The sequence below is a fragment of the Fukomys damarensis genome, unplaced genomic scaffold, assembly GCF_012274545.1.
Source record: "Fukomys damarensis isolate Sample0158 unplaced genomic scaffold, DMR_v1.0_HiC HiC_scaffold_39, whole genome shotgun sequence".
Lineage (NCBI taxonomy): Eukaryota > Metazoa > Chordata > Mammalia > Rodentia > Bathyergidae > Fukomys > Fukomys damarensis.
Genome location: NW_022900951.1, coordinates 128,728,357 through 128,747,152, shown reverse-complemented (window position 1 = coordinate 128,747,152; position 18,796 = coordinate 128,728,357). Strand labels below are relative to the sequence as shown.

At 35.8% G+C, this 18,796-nt stretch overlaps 1 protein-coding gene across 2 annotated transcripts in view; it reads right to left on the bottom strand.

Annotated features, from left to right (window-relative positions):
• Positions 1–18,796, bottom strand: part of Spry3 (sprouty RTK signaling antagonist 3) — an 88,082-nt gene that overhangs the window by 8,859 nt on the left and 60,427 nt on the right. Inside the window, exons 1-2 of one of the 2 annotated variants that reach the window (XM_033760244.1) lie at positions 15,077–15,098; positions 128–185 (exon numbers count right to left, since the gene is read on the bottom strand). The gene's annotated coding sequence lies outside the window, so the exon portion shown is untranslated. Of the gene's footprint in view, positions 1–127; positions 186–15,076; positions 15,099–18,796 lie in introns of those variants that run through there. The other variant, XM_033760243.1, reaches the window with a different exon arrangement.

Genomic DNA, 18,796 nt, shown 5'->3' with positions numbered 1-18,796 from the left:
CCCCTCCTCCTGGTTCTCCTCCCCCTTCTCCTCCTCCTCCTCCTGTTTCTTTCCCCCTCCTCCTCCAACATTTTCCTTCCCCTCTTCTTCCCCTCCCCCTTCCCTCCTCCCCTTTCCTCCTCCTCACCTCCTCCTCCGAATTCTCTTTTGCCCCCGCCTCCACCTCTGCCTCCGTCTCTTCCAATCTGTCAGAAGAACAGAAGAAGCAGAAACTGCAGTTGTAGACGCTGGGTATCTCCACGGAGCAATACTGCTAGTGTGTGATTATTTCGATAGCTCAGGGTATGTCAGTATATAATCTGCGAGGGGAGGCGGATGAGGTAGCACTGCGTTCAGTTTCGCGAGCTGGCTGTTTTGTGAATGTAGACGATTGCTGGAGGTCTTGTGAATGGGTTATTGGGGAGGATGGGAAGGAATGTATTGCTCCTTGTTATAATTTCTTTCTCTCCCCCTCTCTGTGTCGTTTGCTTTCCCGGAGCTGTAGCTCTTAATGCTTGCCTAAGTGGCGTCATCCAGTTGAAATTGAATCGACCCATTAGAACTCCCCATAGGAATCTCTGTATCCGGTCCCTGGGTAATGACTGAAACAAAATGTAAAGGGGAGTGGGGGTGGGGTGGAGAGTAACAATTTCAAGGAGGCCTTATTTAAATATCACTGCCAATCACATTCTTACCAAGCCCCTCAGCCCTTGCTGAGTGATTGCAGCTTCAATCAGATAGAGGGACGTTTCATTTGTTTAAGGGTTCCTCACACCTTTTTCTTATTCATTTCCACGTTTTCTGCACTAATGATTGTCCATCCATGATGCACTAGAAAACCATTACCCAACTTACATTCCCTGTCTTCCTTAAGTACGTCATACACTCTACAACACATATTTTTTGAGTGCCTTCCTTTGTGCTAAGTGTGTGGATTCCTGCCTTCATGGAGCCTCCCTGGGACTGCCAGCATTCTGAAAATAAAGCAACCTTAATTTAGTTTTATAAGGAAGGACAAAGCTTTCTCTAAATTACCTTCAGCCCACTATTTAATTCAATAGGAAGGGGGTATTCCTTCTGGGCATCCAGATCGAACCAACTTGAATAAAAGCAAGCTTCACATTTCAAATAAATGAGATCTGATTTCAAGTCCTGTTTCAATGGACACAGGGCAGGAGCTTGGCCATCAACATTCTTAGGATGCTTTGGTTACCCCATCTATAAAATTGTGATGGTAATAGTGATACTTTAAGAATATAACAAATTTGTGAGTCCAGATACTAAGATTATTAGTCTTCCTCTCTTTGTGTGAACTTTGCAATTTACTCCCTCTCTAGAACCTTGATTTCTACATCAGTGAGAGGGGATCTGATTAGGTAAGTGCTTAGGTCCCTTCTAGCTTTGACATTTTATATTTATACCCTCTTGGGTGTGTTAGGAAGACAAAAGAAAGTATGAGGTTTTAAAAATGTATGATTTTGTGCACTGTGTTAAAGACACCCCAAAATCCCATTGATACGAATGTATATGTATAATACATACATATATTTCTTTTTTATTAGTATAAGGGAATTGGTACATATACATATTTAAATCTTGATCATATTTACTCCCTCTTCCCTCACCCACCCCAGTCCCACTTCCCTAGATCCCCATAATTTATAAGATAATTTGTATCTACTTTACCAATCAAAATTTTCACTATTTTTGCTATGTAAATTCTTCTTTTTTGTAACTCAAGTGTCTTTCTTATACTTGAATTTTTTGAGATCTTGAAAATCTGAGGATCATCTGCAAAATAGGACAGATTATTGATTTTTTTTTTTTGTACTGGGGATTGAACCCAGAGCCTTTACACTGAGCTACATCCCTAGCCCATTTTTTTTTTTTTATTCTTATGTGTTATTTTGAGGGAAAATCTCACTAAGTTGACCATGCTGGGCTTGAACTTGATGTCCTCCTGCCTCCGCCTACCATGCTCTGCTTCTTCATATAGTTTTTCAACACATATTTATTGCATATCAACTATGTATCAAGCACTGCATTACTAACTAGATCAGGGTTCACAGTTTTGCTCCACAACTTGGGAACTGACTTTGGCATTTAAATTCACCTTTCTGAGATTGGGTCTTCATCTTTAAAATGAAAGTAAAAATAGTACCTACATCACAGGATTGTGCTGTTCTCCTGTAGATTGAATAAATTCTTGCATTTAACAATTTTATCATGTTATCTGGCATATGGCAAGCACTCAATGAGTAGTAAATGAATGTTAAGAAATTATCCTTGCCCTAACGTAGCCCACAAGAGAGACAAGAGATTATTTCAATTTGAAGTTCTTTCATTTATTTTGAAAGTACAATCTTAAATTTTAATAAGTAGGTTGTCCAATTCTTTTCCTTTACTTTGTAGGGCTGGCTTTCATTATAAAAATGAAAACAACTCTGCTAATTCTACTTTTCACCTCTTAGGATGATGCCCACAACAAAAAATAAATATGTTGATATTCATTCATTCAGGAATTCCTACTATGGGCTAAGTGCCTACACTGACTACGTGTTGGTAATTCAACAACTAAATTTCACACACTACAGAAGTTGACATCCAACTGAGTAGGGAGACGTATTTTTTTCTGTCAGATGGCATTGTATGCATTTTATGTTTTTCTATTTAATTTTCAAAACATCTATATGAGGTATATTTATAAATTGTAGTGACTTTACAAATGAGAAGCAAAGGTCCAGCGAAATTAAGTAACTTGCCCAAGATTTTACAGCTAGTAAGTTGGAAATTGGTTATTTAATTTAGGCCAATTCATTCTAGAGCTTGCACTCTTATAGCAAAACATTTATTGGTACATTTTAGACACACATTGTGATAGCACTTATCATAGGGAATTTGCATCTATACATGATACATCCCACCAAGCTTGCACACTTAACCACTACACCATAGTACTCAACCGTCTGCAAATCCCTTCAATGAGTTTTCCTGTAACTCTTCTAGAATATTTAGTGACTGCTGTGGTTGTAATGTTTCTTTCTCCCCAAAACGTCTATGCTGGAAACTAATCACAAATGTGATAGCATTAGGAGGTGAGGCCTTTAACAGTTGATAAGACCACAAGGTTAAGCCCTCATGAATGAAGTTAGTGCCCTTATACCAGAGAACCTAGAGAACTGCTTTACATTTCATCATGTAAGGACTCAAAAGGAAGGCACCATCTATAAGTCAGGAAGCAGAGCCTTACCAGACATCAACAGTGTCTTGAACTTGGACATCTCAGTCTCCAGAACTATGAGAAATAAATTCTGTTCTTTATAGGTTACCTAGTCTAACATATTTTGTTATAGCAATCCAAACAGACTAAGATGGTGTCCTCGAATAGTCCATATTATTGTATACACCTTTATTTTGAATGTCTTGTTCATGCTTCCTGAAATGCCTTCCTAAACTATATCCTTTAGACATATCCCTAAAAGTCACCCACTATAGGAAAAACCTTGCATAATTAGTGGCTTGTCTCTAAAAGATCAATTTAGAGATCTGTTCTGATCTTTGTGTTCCAGTTGCCTCCTTATACTTCACATTATCCCAGCACTTATCATTCTTTATTACAATTATCTATTGCCTTTCTAGACAGTGATTTCTTCTAGGACAGATACAATGTTTATCATAGTCTTCTCTGCTGAATCTCTTGGACCTGACATATTGTTCACTCAGTTAATGTTTATTGAATGAATAGCTGACTCTTGGAAATCTACATAGATATATCTATTTGTACTATACTTTAAGTGATTGTGTTTCCTAAAAACTATTTGTAGTTTCATGGTTTTTGATAGATTATTGCAATATTATAATTATATATAGAAATTTGATGTTGAAACATTACAAAATTCACTGTGTTACCTGACATCTTTTTCAAACTCATTATTGTAACAGTGCATTTTGGAAATATGTTTTCTTAGCTCCATAGTTGATGGTGTGCTTTTCAGAAAACACATTTTGAGAGAGTCATTAAGCTGTCCAAATTCATACCACTAGTTAATGACAGTGTGGGGACTAGAAGCAAATACAGGTCTCCTATCTCCAAATCCAGTCCCTTCTTTCTTTTTATAAGACACTTTGCTGACATTAATATAATTCCAGTTGAATTTATAGATACTGTCTCTGTCAGATCAACTCCTAAGTTTTTGCAAGCCAGTGAATTCCAAAAGAAAAAAAAAAGTAACCTTTAAGGACACCAGAAAAATCTCTCTATCCTTCAAATATATTACTTCCTTATCTGTTTCAGAAATATCTAAGTTATGGTTTTACAATGAATTAAACACATGTTTCTATACTTTATAGCAACTGGTTGCTCAGGTCATTTCTGAGATGACAGTCAAGTCATAAACTTCTGAAACAAGGGAGAGTATTCTAATAGTATACTAAAGAAAGAAGATAAGAGTGGAAGCATTGTATGACTTACAAATACAGAAGTAAATCAGATAGTCAGGGAAGGGTTCATAGAGGAATTAGGACCTAAGCAGAAAGTGAATAAGCCTGTGTGATTCACGCGAAGGGTACATGTGGAAAGTTAGATTGGTAGGAATGTACGTGGAGTCTGAGAAGAGTGAAACATTCAAACTGTCTTAGGAAGAGGTACACTGAAGAAAGAAACGGAATGTGGAGTGTTGGAGAAAATCTTCAGGGGCAGGCAGAGTTATTTTGACGGAATCGAAATTGGGAATAAACTTTTGAATAAAGAGATAAGATGTTAAAATAAAGCACATTTAAAAAAGAAGCACTAGGCATAACATATTGGAGGGGGAGATACTCAAGTCAGGTTAGCCAGTTTAGAGTATTTTGGATCCGTCTAAATAGGGTATGATGAGGACTGAGGTAAGGAACTCACAGTGAGAATGGAAAGTAAGGACAAGATGTTTTCTGCTACATATGGCGATCACGTCATATGTGGCAATGATGATGGTGAAGGTCAGTTTACAGGAATACATATATTAAGGTTGGAAAGAATTTGGGAGGTCACATTGTCAAGCCTCCATTATAAAATTATATTCTAAACACCAAGCTAGCTGATTATCTTGATTTGTTTTTTACACTGAGCCACGAATATTATTCAGCCTTAAAGACTGCGAAAGTGTGATTTTTCTCTATAATCTTTTTCATTGTCTCATCATTCATTATGCTGAATTATCATATGGTTATACTGCTTTTACTGTATTTATCTCTTTCTAACTTGCACTGTAGTAATTTATGTGTCATTTTATCTTTCTAACTAGAATTAGGTCCTTGACAACTCATATATGTGCCAACAGGGTACTTTTTTTACTGTGATTTTATATAATAAACTGTTGTTGAAATAAACCAGGAAATACAGTTAGTGGCACAGCCAGGAATAGAACCTAAGTTTTCAAATATTTGGCCTAGTATTTTTTCAGTTGTACCATACAACAGGGAAGATGATAATATTTTTAAGTTCATCTAAGGAAGTATTGAATTTTAGACAATTATAGGGCATTTTCAAGTGAGAATGATATAAAATTAAAGATATGTGGCTACAATTTGAGTGTAGGACAGGAAAGAGACTTTATAGTATGTTAACAAGGAAAAGGTCATTGGAGTTTTGAAAATGGATGAAACCTATGAAGTAGAGGAAAAAGAAAGAAAAAAAGACTGTGGTAGGAAAACTAGATGACAAAAGGATAAAGAAAAATCAGCTTTAAAAAACTGAGAAGGAAGGCAGGGCGTGGAGGCGCACGCCTGTAATCCCAGCACTCGGGAGCCTGAGGCAGAAGGATCTCTGTGAGTTCGAGACCAGCCTGGGCTACATAGTGAGATCTAGGTCAGTCTCAACTACACAGTGAGACCCTGTCTCAAAAAACCAGAAAAAAAAAACTGAGAAGGGGTAATTAGATGTTGGAAAGGGATCAGTATAGCACACAAGAGCAGAGAGAATTTCAATAAAAATAATCAAAATGGCTTAATACTAAATTAGGACAAAAGGTCTAAAATAGCCAACAAATTAAGCTACATGGGACTATTGGTGACTTAACGAGAACAAGTTTGTTGGTGGAGTAGAAAGTCAAACATCAATAGGTTAAGAGGAAACCAAAGAGCTTGGCAGAATTAGAAGATTTCATGGATGAAGGGAAGCAAAGTAAATTTCAAAATTAAAGAAAAGAATTAGTGGGGGGAAAAAAGAGATGAATGGGAAGGTTTAAGGTGTTTGTTAGAGCCAAATTCCAGGAAAATCTCTAAGGATTGACATTTGGAACCAAATGTTTAGAGTGAAGGAAAGACAGAAACTTTGCCCCTGTTACAATTTTACCTGGAACTATCTCTGCTGAAAAAAGGATTTAAGCACCTGAAGCCTGGATAAGACTCTGACAACTAAAGTATCTACCTATGTTTGACCCTAATGAACTCTGAGGCTTAGAGAAATAATAACTGTAGCAAACATCTCCAAAACTAAGCCAATCCTGGACATGTCCTTAAGAGTTAGACCTAGTTTACAACCAGTTCTATTAATTAGTACCTGTATGACATTTGCTTTAGTTACATCAGCTTTTTGAGCCTCATTTTCTTGACTTATAAAATGAGGGCACTAAATTTCTTTGTGAAAAAGGTAATTTGAAATAATGTAAGCAATAAGCAATGTAAGCACTCAATAAATGGTAGTCATTACTATTATTATATTCTGAGAGACTTCACTACTGCAGGCACTGTGCAGAGAAAAATCAAAATGGCTCTACCTTTGGGAAGTTCATTGGCCTTTGAAGTATGCAGACACATTAATCCAGTTATTATAATATATACATGATGCAGTACTATATTTGGAGAAGACACAGAAAGTTTAGGGATACAGACAAGAGAAAAAAAGATGTGATAAATTAAATACCATCTGAAAAAGTCAGTGAAGACTTCCTGGAGGAAGTATTCCCTCAACTGAGTCATGGAAAATTTACTTACTCTTATCAGAGCACTTAATGCACTGTATTTAAGTGGTCTACTGTACTTTCTTATTTAAGTCTCCCAGTAGACTGAGAACTTCCCGAAGGAAGAGTGTACTTGTAAGAGATGTCTTCTGTAAATGTTGAATAGAGGAATAAAAGAGTGAGTAAATGTATCCAACTGCCAACTGGTAGACTTATTTCTACTTTTTTTTTTCTTCATGATACTGCAACATAACGTGTATTCTATATTCTTTCCTTTACTAAATAATGAGATCCATGATTTATTCAATAATCAGCTGAGCCAGAGATGTAGCTCCGTGGTGCAGTGCCTGCCTGACAAAAGCAAGGTCCGGAGTTCGATTCCCAGTATAGGGGAAAAAATTAGCAAACACTTATTGAGGACCTACTTTGCACCAGGTTCTGGGGATATAAGAGTAAACTAAGATACAATAGTAACTAATTTAATTATATATTATTAACATAGAAATGCTATTATATAATTGTGTGTTCTTAATATATAGTTAATAAATGAATGCCTGCTTTCAATGGCTCATAATTTAGTGACAGAGATAAAAACAAATGTACTAAAGAATGGCAAATATTTTAGAACAGAGAGACATATATCTAATACAATATTGAAGGGATTATGTGATGCCTCCTAGAAAAGGTAACATTTAAATATGAATTTAAAGGTAAGAAAGATGTTACAGAAAGATGGATTACATGTGCAAAGACTATGAGACAACATAACAGCATGAACTATAACCTACTGTAATTTCTGGCCAAGTATAGATGCTCAAAGAATAGCTGATAAATAAAAGAAGTAATAAATACCACTGCTAGCAGAGATAACAGCATGAACAAAGGCACAAAGATGTGAACCTAGCATTTTTATAATCCATTCTAATAGGGTCTCCAGGCCTGTACCTCTAGCCCGTACAAGCAAGGAGCCGAAATTTTCTCTAGAAGGCACCACATTGCATGCATATTCATATTGCTAAAATGCACTAAGCTTATTTAGAATTTTATATGATAGTCCAATCTTACTAGTTATCAAAGACTTCGCCCAAAAAGCTTATCAGGTTCCCCCTTTTAACCCATTTTTTCTTGTTATGTCTGCATAAAGCATATCTATCCTCACAAATTCTGACAGTCTTTTCTCCTCTCAGAATACAACTCAAATCTGTTTGAGAGTGTAAATGTTCCTATATGGGGCAAGCTCTGTCCACATTCTCTTGAAGTCAAGAGGAGCTCTTAATAAGTACCAGATTAAAAGTTAACCTCTGGTCATCCTGATTCAGCAGTGATGATGCCAAAAGAGTAAACAATGCCAAGGAAATAGAGATTTTTAACCAAAAAAAAAGCTTATAGGGATGTTGATAAATATTTTCTTTTCCACTGAATCTGGCAGCATAGTAGCAATATCACAGAAACATGAAGGGTGAGAGGTAGAAAAATTCCAGTCTTGTAGAAAGATAGTCCAAATGTAAATTCTATTACCTTAACCTACTTTGTAGCAGGTCAATTTTCATCTCTAGACCCTAATTCCTTCACCTGTGACATAGTAAGTTTCAATGTAATTCAACAAAACAAACATATAGCAAGCACAAAATTAATGTTAGACACTATGCTTGATGTAAGAGATGCAAGATAAATATAACACAGTATGCCGTATCATAAACCATCGGTACATATGAGGTGAGTGAAAAAAAAAAAAGAATTCTGATTACTTACAACATATTAGAATAAAAAGACATATAAATACAAAATACAATACAATATATCAATACATCAGATGAGATATGACTATGGCCTGAATTATATCAGGGACAGCGTGGATGTAGAAAAATGAGTGATAGGCAGAAGGTAGAATAGTCACACAGTGGCTTGTGTGGGGGTGTTAGTAGTGGTATTTACTACTGAGGAAATATTTAAATATAAGCTTCAGATAGGCTGGGTTTTGGGTGCTTATGTAATATCTAAGTAGTAATACAGACAATATTCCAGAAGTGTTTTGAACGTAGAAAATTACCTAGATCAGGAATAGAAATGTGGATATCAATAACGTACAGGTTTAAGTTATGTGGATGAGTAAACCTACCAAGAGAGAACGGATAGAATGCTAGAGAGAAGGGTAGAGATAAAAAACATGGAGAACATCTGTATTGAAGGGGTTGGCAAAAATGAAGTCCATAAACCAGACGCAGAAGGGATGGCCAGAAAAGTGGTGAGGAAATAAAAGTGTGGTACTAGGAAGATAAGGACGTAGACTATTTGAAGTTAAGAAGGATCAACTGTCAATTCCAACGGAGTGGCCAAGTGAGATATATGAACCATCTACTGGGTTTGGCAATTTGGAGATTATTAGAGTGGATCTGAGCCAGGGCTGAATTTGTACCTGTACATGGCATATTCCTCTTTTTCTTCCAATCCCCTCTCCTCCCTTCAGCCTCCCTCCCCTCCTTATTTACAAAGCTTTGCTTCCATTCTGTCCATCTTTCCTCATTTTTTTCTTTTCCCTTCCTTCTTTACTCCCTACCCCCTCTCAGTTCCCCTTTCCTTTTGAACAATTTCTCTCTATTTCACATTATCCATTATCCATTTTGGTCCTTGTTTACCCTTTCAGTTTCTTATCCAGACTGCACAGGAAATAATACGAAGAATCAGCAATGGGGACCTCATCCTATTAAAAAACTTCTGCACTGCAAAAGAAATCACCAACAGTGTAAAGAGACAACCCACACTGTGGGAAAAGATTTTAGCCAGTAGTCCTTCAGACAAAGGACTAATATCTAGAACATACAAAGAATTGGAAGTAAATCAGACCCCCCCCCATTTAAAGACCCAATAAATAACTAGGCACCTGAAATAAACAGACACTTCAAAAAATGTTCAACATCATTGGTCACTCAAGAGATGCAAATAAAAACAAGGCTGAGGTTCCACCTCACCCTAGAAAGAATGGCTAATATAAAGAAATGAGCCAACAGCAAATGCGGCTGGGGCTGTGGAGAGAAAGGAACCCTTCTCCACTGTTGGTGGGAGTGCAGACTGGTGCAACCATTATGGAAAGCAGTGTGGAGATTCCTCAAACAACTGGGACTAGAGGTCCCATTTGACCCAGCTAGTGCCCTTCTGGGTATCTTCCAGAAAAAAGTTAAAAGCACTGGGTTGGGGATTTAATTCAGTGGTGTCACTGTCTGCCTCACAAGCTCAAGGTCCCGAGTTCAATCCCTGGAAATAAATAAATATAAATATAATAGTTAAAAGCACTGGGTTGGGGATTTAATTCAGTGGTGTCACTGTCTGCCTCACAAGCTCAAGGTCCCGAGTTCAATCCCTGGAAATAAATAAATAAATAAATATAAATAAAAGGAATTATATATGTGCACCCATGTCCATAGATTTTTATTCAAGAGATCTGGGGTGAGTCCTAGAGAATCTGTACATTTAAGAAATCCTTCAGACAGTTACAAACCCTAGTCTTCTTACCTGGAGTGAAGAAAACGTCCCAATCTTTCAAACCTCCTAGCGGAACTCTAAACTGCCTATGAAACATTTCCACCCATTATCTTTCCTCTCAAGCATGATGAAAGGAAAAATGAATTGTTCTTTTGTATATATTGGCTATGAGTGGCCTCTCTCATTAGGGGAAATTGATCTAAGTTTTTAAGAAAAGTGAAGGAGCAAGGCATTGTGCTATATGGAGATGGCATAACCCTTGTGGGGAGAACAGTAAATGAATATTCTCAAGGTCAGGATTGTTTGGCGTGTCCTGGAAAGAGCAAAGAGGTCAGTTTGCCTATCTGTAGCATGGAAAGAGTGAGGAGGGACTGGTAGCAAATGAGGTAGCAGTGGTTTACACCATGGCATCCTGTAGATCGTGTTAAAAGCTTTGCATTTTATTCAGAAGGAGCTGAGAACATAGTATAGGTTTTTGTACAGAAGAGTAATAAAACGTGATCCTTAATTTTAAAAAGATCTTTCTGGCTGCCCTGTGGAGAATATACTCAAGAGATGTGCTAAGGTTGAAAATAGAGTAACAATTAAGAAACTCTTGCAATCGTTCAATTGAAAGCACAATAATAGAAATGATAGGAAGGCAGAATTGGAGGTTATAGTTCTGGACTTCTGGTTATCTTACATTATATTCTATCAAAATATCTGTTTCATTTCAGTGAAAAGTCTAATCTATTTTCCCAACCCAGTGGTGTGTGTGTGTGTGTGTGTGTGTGTGTGTGTGTGTGTGTCTGAATGTACCATAATTATCTAAGGCTCTTCAAGGAGAAAGGAATACTTACATTTGTTCCTGCTGAAAAGTGAAACTTTTCTCCTCATTACCAACTCCCTTTATATGTGTTTTGTTTTTGATAAAATCCTGAATTCTCTGTCTTTTCTAGCGTATCCTGACTTGGGTCTCTCTTTATACCCTACGTGAGCTTCTCAATTCACACAGATGTGATATCTCTATAGGACTTAGCTCTATAACATTTATAGGATACTTCAAATATTTGTTTTTATGTGACCTGTCACACACCCTGCTGAACCCCTTTGTGCTCATTCATTCACCAGGCATGTATCATAGAATTGGAGAACACTGTTTAAGTCACCTGGCTATGAGGGATTTAGCTTCTGGTATTGTCTTAGCAGGACACTTCCCTGTTCCACCTACAAATCAACATAGATTTCACTTTATTCAGCTGTATAACTTGTTTTTCTCCTCATTAATCAGAAGTTTTGGAACTTAGGAATGGGTCAAGGAAACACATGGGGCAAGTTCCTGTGAGTGTCAGGAGCTCCGATTTAACTACTATGCCCATGTCATACTTCTGTACAAGGAAGACTAGCCTACTGCAGGTAACAACAGCATTGAGGACTGCATGTGGTCCTGAGAACAGTTTCTTTTCAGAACTGACATCCTACCCAGTGCTAAATGTACAGAGTATTTCCCTTTCAAACAAGGTGGGATTTTTTTCTGTTACACTTCAATTGAGCTCTTATTTCTGTATTACAAGGTCTCCCCCACCCCTCCGATCTTAATGAACTTTATTCTTGTTATACTCCCTCTCCTCGAACACCTACTTTTGTTGCCTCCTTAGTTGCTTCATTTTCTAATTTACTTTTTATTTCCTATTTCTCTTCTCTACTTTTTTTGGCGTCTTTCCCTATCTCCCTCTAGCACTCTCCTCTTGATGTCCCTAACTAAAAATGAATCACTTTAGGAACATCCCTTCCAACAGACCAAGAGAAGCCAGATGCCAAAAGGCTAAAAGTGAGATGTTTTGTTTGCTTACTTTAAAGTCTTCCCAGTCTGAAGATGGCTATGTTTGTCTCCATATGTGCCAACTGGTGACATGAAATATGATGACATCCTTGTATTTGTTGGGCGCATTTAGTTTCTCTCTCTCCTTCCCTCCCACCTTCCCTCCAAGGGAAGTACTAAAAATCATCCTATCATCCTTATTTAAGGATGGGATGACTAAGTCAAAAGAGATACGGGCAAGTTACATTAGGTCAAAGCATGACTAAATAGCATAAATGGGATTCGAACGCAGGCAGTACGACTGCAGAGCTCATATCCTTGGCCCCTATGCCACAGTACTTCTCTGTGGTAAGATTAACATCTACTGTATGCCACTTAGACAAAGAGGAAACTAGGAAGATAAAGAAGGGGAGCAGAACCTAAAATAACTTTCAGCAAATGTGAAATTGGACTCTTGTTAAGTTTTGTTTTTACTCAAGTCTGGAGGAATTCAGATTTTACTGGTGTAAAAGAATAAATAATTGGGACATATTTTGCTTTGCATTATAGTTTTTCATTAGAATTCCTAGTTTTAGGCACTAATCATCTCTTTACTCTCCAGTTAGACTATGTGAATGTATCAGCACTCAATTTCTATGAATATATTAAAAAAATGTGCACCTATCTTAGGGAGTAAGTGGTAGAGCAGTTACATCTGCACAATGCATCACCATTCAACAATGCCAATAATTTATTTTCCTTCACTACTGTCACCCAACAGCCTGTGGGAGATATGTATTCATAACAAACTTCCTGAGAAAATTCTCTATTTAAAATAAACACACCTCCCGAAAAGTTCAGCTAGATGTCAAAATACAAAATCAGTAGACAATAATAAATTGAATAGCTATACACCAGCAAAAAAACCCTAAAAATGAAATTAAGAAAACAATTCCTTTTATAATAGCATTTTTAAATTTTTTAATACATAAGATCATTTTATAATAGTATTTAAAAGAATAAAATGCTTAAAAATAAAATTTAAAAAGAAATGCAAGACATATGAACTAGAAACTATGAAACACTTTTGGAAAAAAATTAAATAATACTTAAATAAATGGAAAGATCATCCATGATCATAGATAGAATTTTAAGCAGATAATATTTCCCATCATTAGTTATAGATTCAATACCATTCCTATCAAAATCCCAGCTGGATTTCTGCAAAATATTGATAAGCAAATAAAAGACTTCTTATGGGAATACACAGGGCACAAATGAGCCAAAACAATCTTGAAAAGGAAGAACAAAATAGGAATGTTGTATCTTACTCATTTCAAAACTTGCTGAAAAGCTATAGTAATCAAAATAGTGTGATTATGGCATCAGGATACACATATAGAGCAACAGAATAGAATTAATAGTGTAGAAATAAACTTTGAATTTATAGTCAATTGATTTCTTACAAGATTCTCTATACAATTTGAAATTATTCTGAGCAAATAGCCTTTTAAACAAATGATGCTGGAACAACCGAATAGTACATGCAAAAGTACTTCAAACCATATGCAGCAAATATAATTCAGAGTGGATCATGGAGCTAAATTTGCAAGCTAACAGTACAAAACTCTTGGAAGAAGGCATATGAGTAGAACTTTATGACCTTGAATTATGCAAAACTTAGACACAACAAAAATAACGTAAGTAACAAAAGAAAAAGGAAATAAATTGTACCTCTTCAAAGTCCAAACATTTCTGCTGCCAAAAAGATCAAGAAAATAAAGCACACAGAATGGGAGAAATGTTTGCAAATCATATATCTTAAAGTAAATTGTATCTACAACAAAGAACCCTTTCAACTCAACAAAAAAATGAACTGAATTGAAACATGGGCAAAAGATATTAAGAGCAATTTCTCCAAGGAAGACATACAAATGACAAAAGTGTGCATGAAAACATGGTGAACATCATCAGTCATTAATAAAATGCAAAGCAGAAACACTGTTTGATGCAACTTCACAACCACTAGAATGACTAATGTCAAAACAACAAATAATAACAAGCATTATCATGTGGAGAAAGTAGGAGACTTAGACACTGCTGGTGTATAAACAGTGTATAAGACTGTAAAATGATGTAGCCACTTTAGAAACAGTTTAGAAGTTCCTTAAAATGTTAGACATTAAGTTATCATACAATCTAACAATACTATGCTTAGATATATATTCAAAAAACTGAAAAGGTATCTATATAAAAATGTGGACAGATATTAAACACCAGGGATTTTTCAGAATACTGAAAAGATGGGAATAACTACCAATTTAATTTGATAAACAAAATGTGGTCTATGTATACAAATGGATATGTTTCAGTCGTAAAATGAATGCAGCACTGATACAAGCTATTACATGGATAAACCTTGAAAACATCACAATAACTGAAAGAAGCCGGACACAAAAACTCATGTATTGTATAATTCCACTTATGTGAAATGTCCGTAATAGGCAAATCTATTAAGACAAAAAGCAGATTAGTGTTTCAGAGGCTAATGTTTACCTGGGTACAGGATTTGTTTTTTAGTGAATGAAAATATTCCGGTACTAGATGGTGGCGATGATTGCACAGCTCTGTGAATATACTCAAACTACTGAACTGTACATATCAAATGGGTCACTTTTATTATATGTGAATTATATTCTAAAAAAGTTACTGTAAAACCTTGGTTTATGAGTACAATTCATTCCAAAAACATGTCTGTAATCCAAAGCACTTGTACATTAAAGCAAATTTCCCCATAAGAAATAATGAAAATGCAGATGACATGTTCTACATGTTCCTATAAAAATGATACAATAATGGAAGATAATACAACATAATAAAAATAAACAAATTAACTAACCTGAACTTGAAAATCTTCTTGGCTGGTGTGAGGGAGACAAGAGAGAGGAGGGTTATTGTATAGGATGACTTTCACTATCACTAACAGAATCACCCTATCTATTGGTTCATTAGAATCTTTTTTAATGCAACATTAGGAATGCCCCCAATGACACTTGCTTTTGGGTCTTTTTCTGTTTGGTTTTTTGTTTTTTTTTTTCTTTTGCCTCCTTTTGAGGATTTCACGGAAATGTGACACTGCATTGTCATTAAACAGATTCATCACTCACACTACTACAGCCTTATTTGGGTGGTGCTTTTGTACAAAATCTTACACATCACTCTAATTTCACTTGAAGTGAAAGATTCCTCTGCCTTTTTATCCTCCTCTGAGGACTGAGATCACCATAGCCTCTTTCTGTTGGAGATGATTACCCACAATCCTGCAGAATGAGGAGGTGGGGGAGAGAGAGATAGAGGAAAGACAGAAAGAGATGAGCCAATGGTTCAGCTGTGATTGTGTGATAGTCAGCATTATGTACTATTCATATTGCAAGACACTGCTTGTTTATCAAGTTAAAATTTATTAGAAATATTTTCTCATCTTCTCGAACAAATTATTCTCAACCCAAGGACCTTGTGCTTGCGAGGCAGGTGAAGACCCCACTGAGCTAAATCTCCAGACTTGTTTTACTGTTTTTTGCTTTGTTTTGGTACCGGGGATTGAACTCGGGTCCTTGCGCTTGCAAGGCGGGCCACCGAACCGCTGAGCTAAATCCCCAGCCCTATTTTACTGTATTTTTAAGAGAATACATTTGTGGTGTTCTTTAATCCTCATGCAAATAGACTCTGACACGCATGACTTCACTTTGTCAAAATGTCAGTTTCTAGCTGATGAACATTTAAATTACTTACAGAATTTTAGTATTACAAATAATGCTGCAATAAATACCTGTTAGATATATTTTTGGGTATATACTTATAAGATAAATTTCTAATGTAAAAATTCTGGAACAAAAATACATGTTCTTTTACTTTGATTAATATTGTCAAATTGCTCTCTCCAAACAGGCTGCACCACTTTATAATGCCACCACAGGTTTAAGAGAATGCTCATTTTCTCTTGTACTTGCTAAGTATACTGTCCTTTTCTTTACTTTATTCCATTTCAGAAGCACAAAATGACATCTTGAGTTTTAAAAAGTGTATGATTCAATCCTTTTTAATATAAACATTGTCTATTCATATGTTTATTTTGGTGTCCATCATTTTCTATCGAATTATTCTTCATTACGCATCTACAAGAATTTAATAGATTTAAACATAAACATTAATGTATAAGTGTGATTATGAAATACGATGTGTGTTTAATAAAAATTACAGTAAAAGACACATTGCCATGAATCCTCAAAAATAGTCCCCCTTGCTTCAAATTCCCTTATCCCATCATTCATACCACTTTCTGAAGAAGTCCTGGAAGTACTCTTTTGCATCTTTAGTTGTGCTGTTGAATTCAGTGTCCTTAATGAATTCAGACGGTTGACCTTTCACAGTTATTTTGACTTTGAAGAAGACCCAGAAATCATGTAGTGGCAGATATAGTGAATAAGATAGATAAAGACACACAAGCATATTTTTATGAATCTGTCTTTCTGTTGGTTGGCACTTGGTGGCAGCTGCATTCACCATATTTTTTATCACACCCCATAAAGCCATTCACAAAAGAAGACTTCCAAAACCACTTCATAAAGTGGCAAGGATGGTGGGATAAGAATGTTTAAAGTGAGCGGGAATATTTTGTGGAGGATTACTGTCAATGTGTCTTTTAGTATAATAAACTTTAAAATTTAGACATTCTCCATATTTTTTGTCATCTTTTGTATAATTATGATGACAGTTATACTTTCGACATTTTCTGTTTCCTCTTGGCATTTTCTTTTTCTTTTTTTTTTTTTTTGGTTTTTTTAATTTATAAAACTTCATGCTATGCAGATGTTTTAAATTATTATGTACTAAACTCAACAATTTTTCTTTTCTTTTATTTCCCCCCTGCACTGGGGATCAAACACATATTCAATTGTTTCCATTATGGGATTAAGACATTTAGGTTTTATGCCAATCTCTGCATATTTCCTTCTCGTACTTCATATATTTTGATTATTTCATATTTTTGATAAATCTGTTTGAGTTTATTTTGGTGTAGAAGTAAGTTAATGACCCAGTAGATTTAACCCATAAAGAAATGTAGTTTACACGCTGCTCAAAAGTACCTCAAAGAGGGTATTCTCTTTGACTTTAAACTAAAATTTTTGCCAGGATGTATCCAAGCATGGATCAGTCTTCCCATTACTCCTGTTTGAGATTTGGTGTTTCTTTCAATCAGAAAGCTTGTCATTCTCTGACTTCAAGAAAATTTAGTTAATTGTGTCTGATTTCTTCTTCCTTTCCTTTCCCGTTCATTTCTTTCCCTTCCCTTTCCATACCAACTCATTAAATAGATGCTGGCATTCTTATAAAAATGTTTCTTACTTTTCTATACTTTTCATTTGTTTTGTTGTTGTTGTTGTTGTTGTTGCATCCTGGAAGAATATCTGTGTTCAATCTGTAGGTAATTTTACTTTTAGTTATGTGCACACTGCCAGTCACACTACTATTTTATTTTTTTGGTACCAGGGATCAAACTCAGGACCTTGTGCTTGAGAAGCAGGCAGCAGAACCACTGAGCTAAATCCCCAGCCCCCAGTCACACTATTAGAAAGGGGATTTTTTTTGCAAATATGCTTTTAATTTCCAAAGCCTTAGATATTTGTCATATTTTTACCTACTGACATTTCATGGATAGCCTCGTCTGTTGAAACTATTTGATTCAGAATGGAAGACATGTTTATGCAATACCATACTTTCCATTTTTCGTCTGAATGTGTAGTAGCAAAGGATCTTGGCTCTGGGGAATGGCAGAAATCACAAGGTCAAGTTCTTAATAGCATAGTGGCACCAGTGCTTGGCAGCAATGGCTGGTGCAGTAAAATAAATTTCTTGGCACCTAATATAGGAGCAACAGTTTTTCTTATCAGAACAATAGTATTGGTCCTCAGCATTATTTCTGGAATCTGAGCCACAAAATTGGTTTTCTAACCTTCTTTTAATAAGTAACTTTATTATGTACATAATCTCAATGTCAGCATCTCCTTCTCAGAGAATATCTTCCTGTTTGCTTATTTCTTTTACTGCCTCTATTTCCACATTTTCTTTACCATTCTAGGATCTTCAGTCCATTGACCTCTATAATTTTGTACTATTATTCACTTTCTTCATATTTTCATCTCCCTTCATACCCAACTTTAGATTTCCCAGTACATAATTGCAATCATTTCCAAATACCATTAACTCCTTTGCCCCTTTTCAATTCATCATATTTACAAGAAAAAAGAACTTCGACATTGCCCCAATCCAACTCTCAGTCTATTTGATTTCTGTATTAACTGGTTTGTCTCCATTCAATTTTAGTCCCTTCAAATTCATGACCATTAACCTCAAAGTGGGCTTTTAGAACTGCTTGCCAATGCTATCACATTTACATAATCCATTCTCTTGATGATTATTTTGTACCATCTACTCTCTCCTGAAACCTCCAATATCTATTACTGTACTCTCTGACTGTTGATCTTGCTCTATAAATGTTCCTTGTAATATTACCAATGACCTCTATATTGCTAAAATCAAAAGGTAATTACTTATCCTC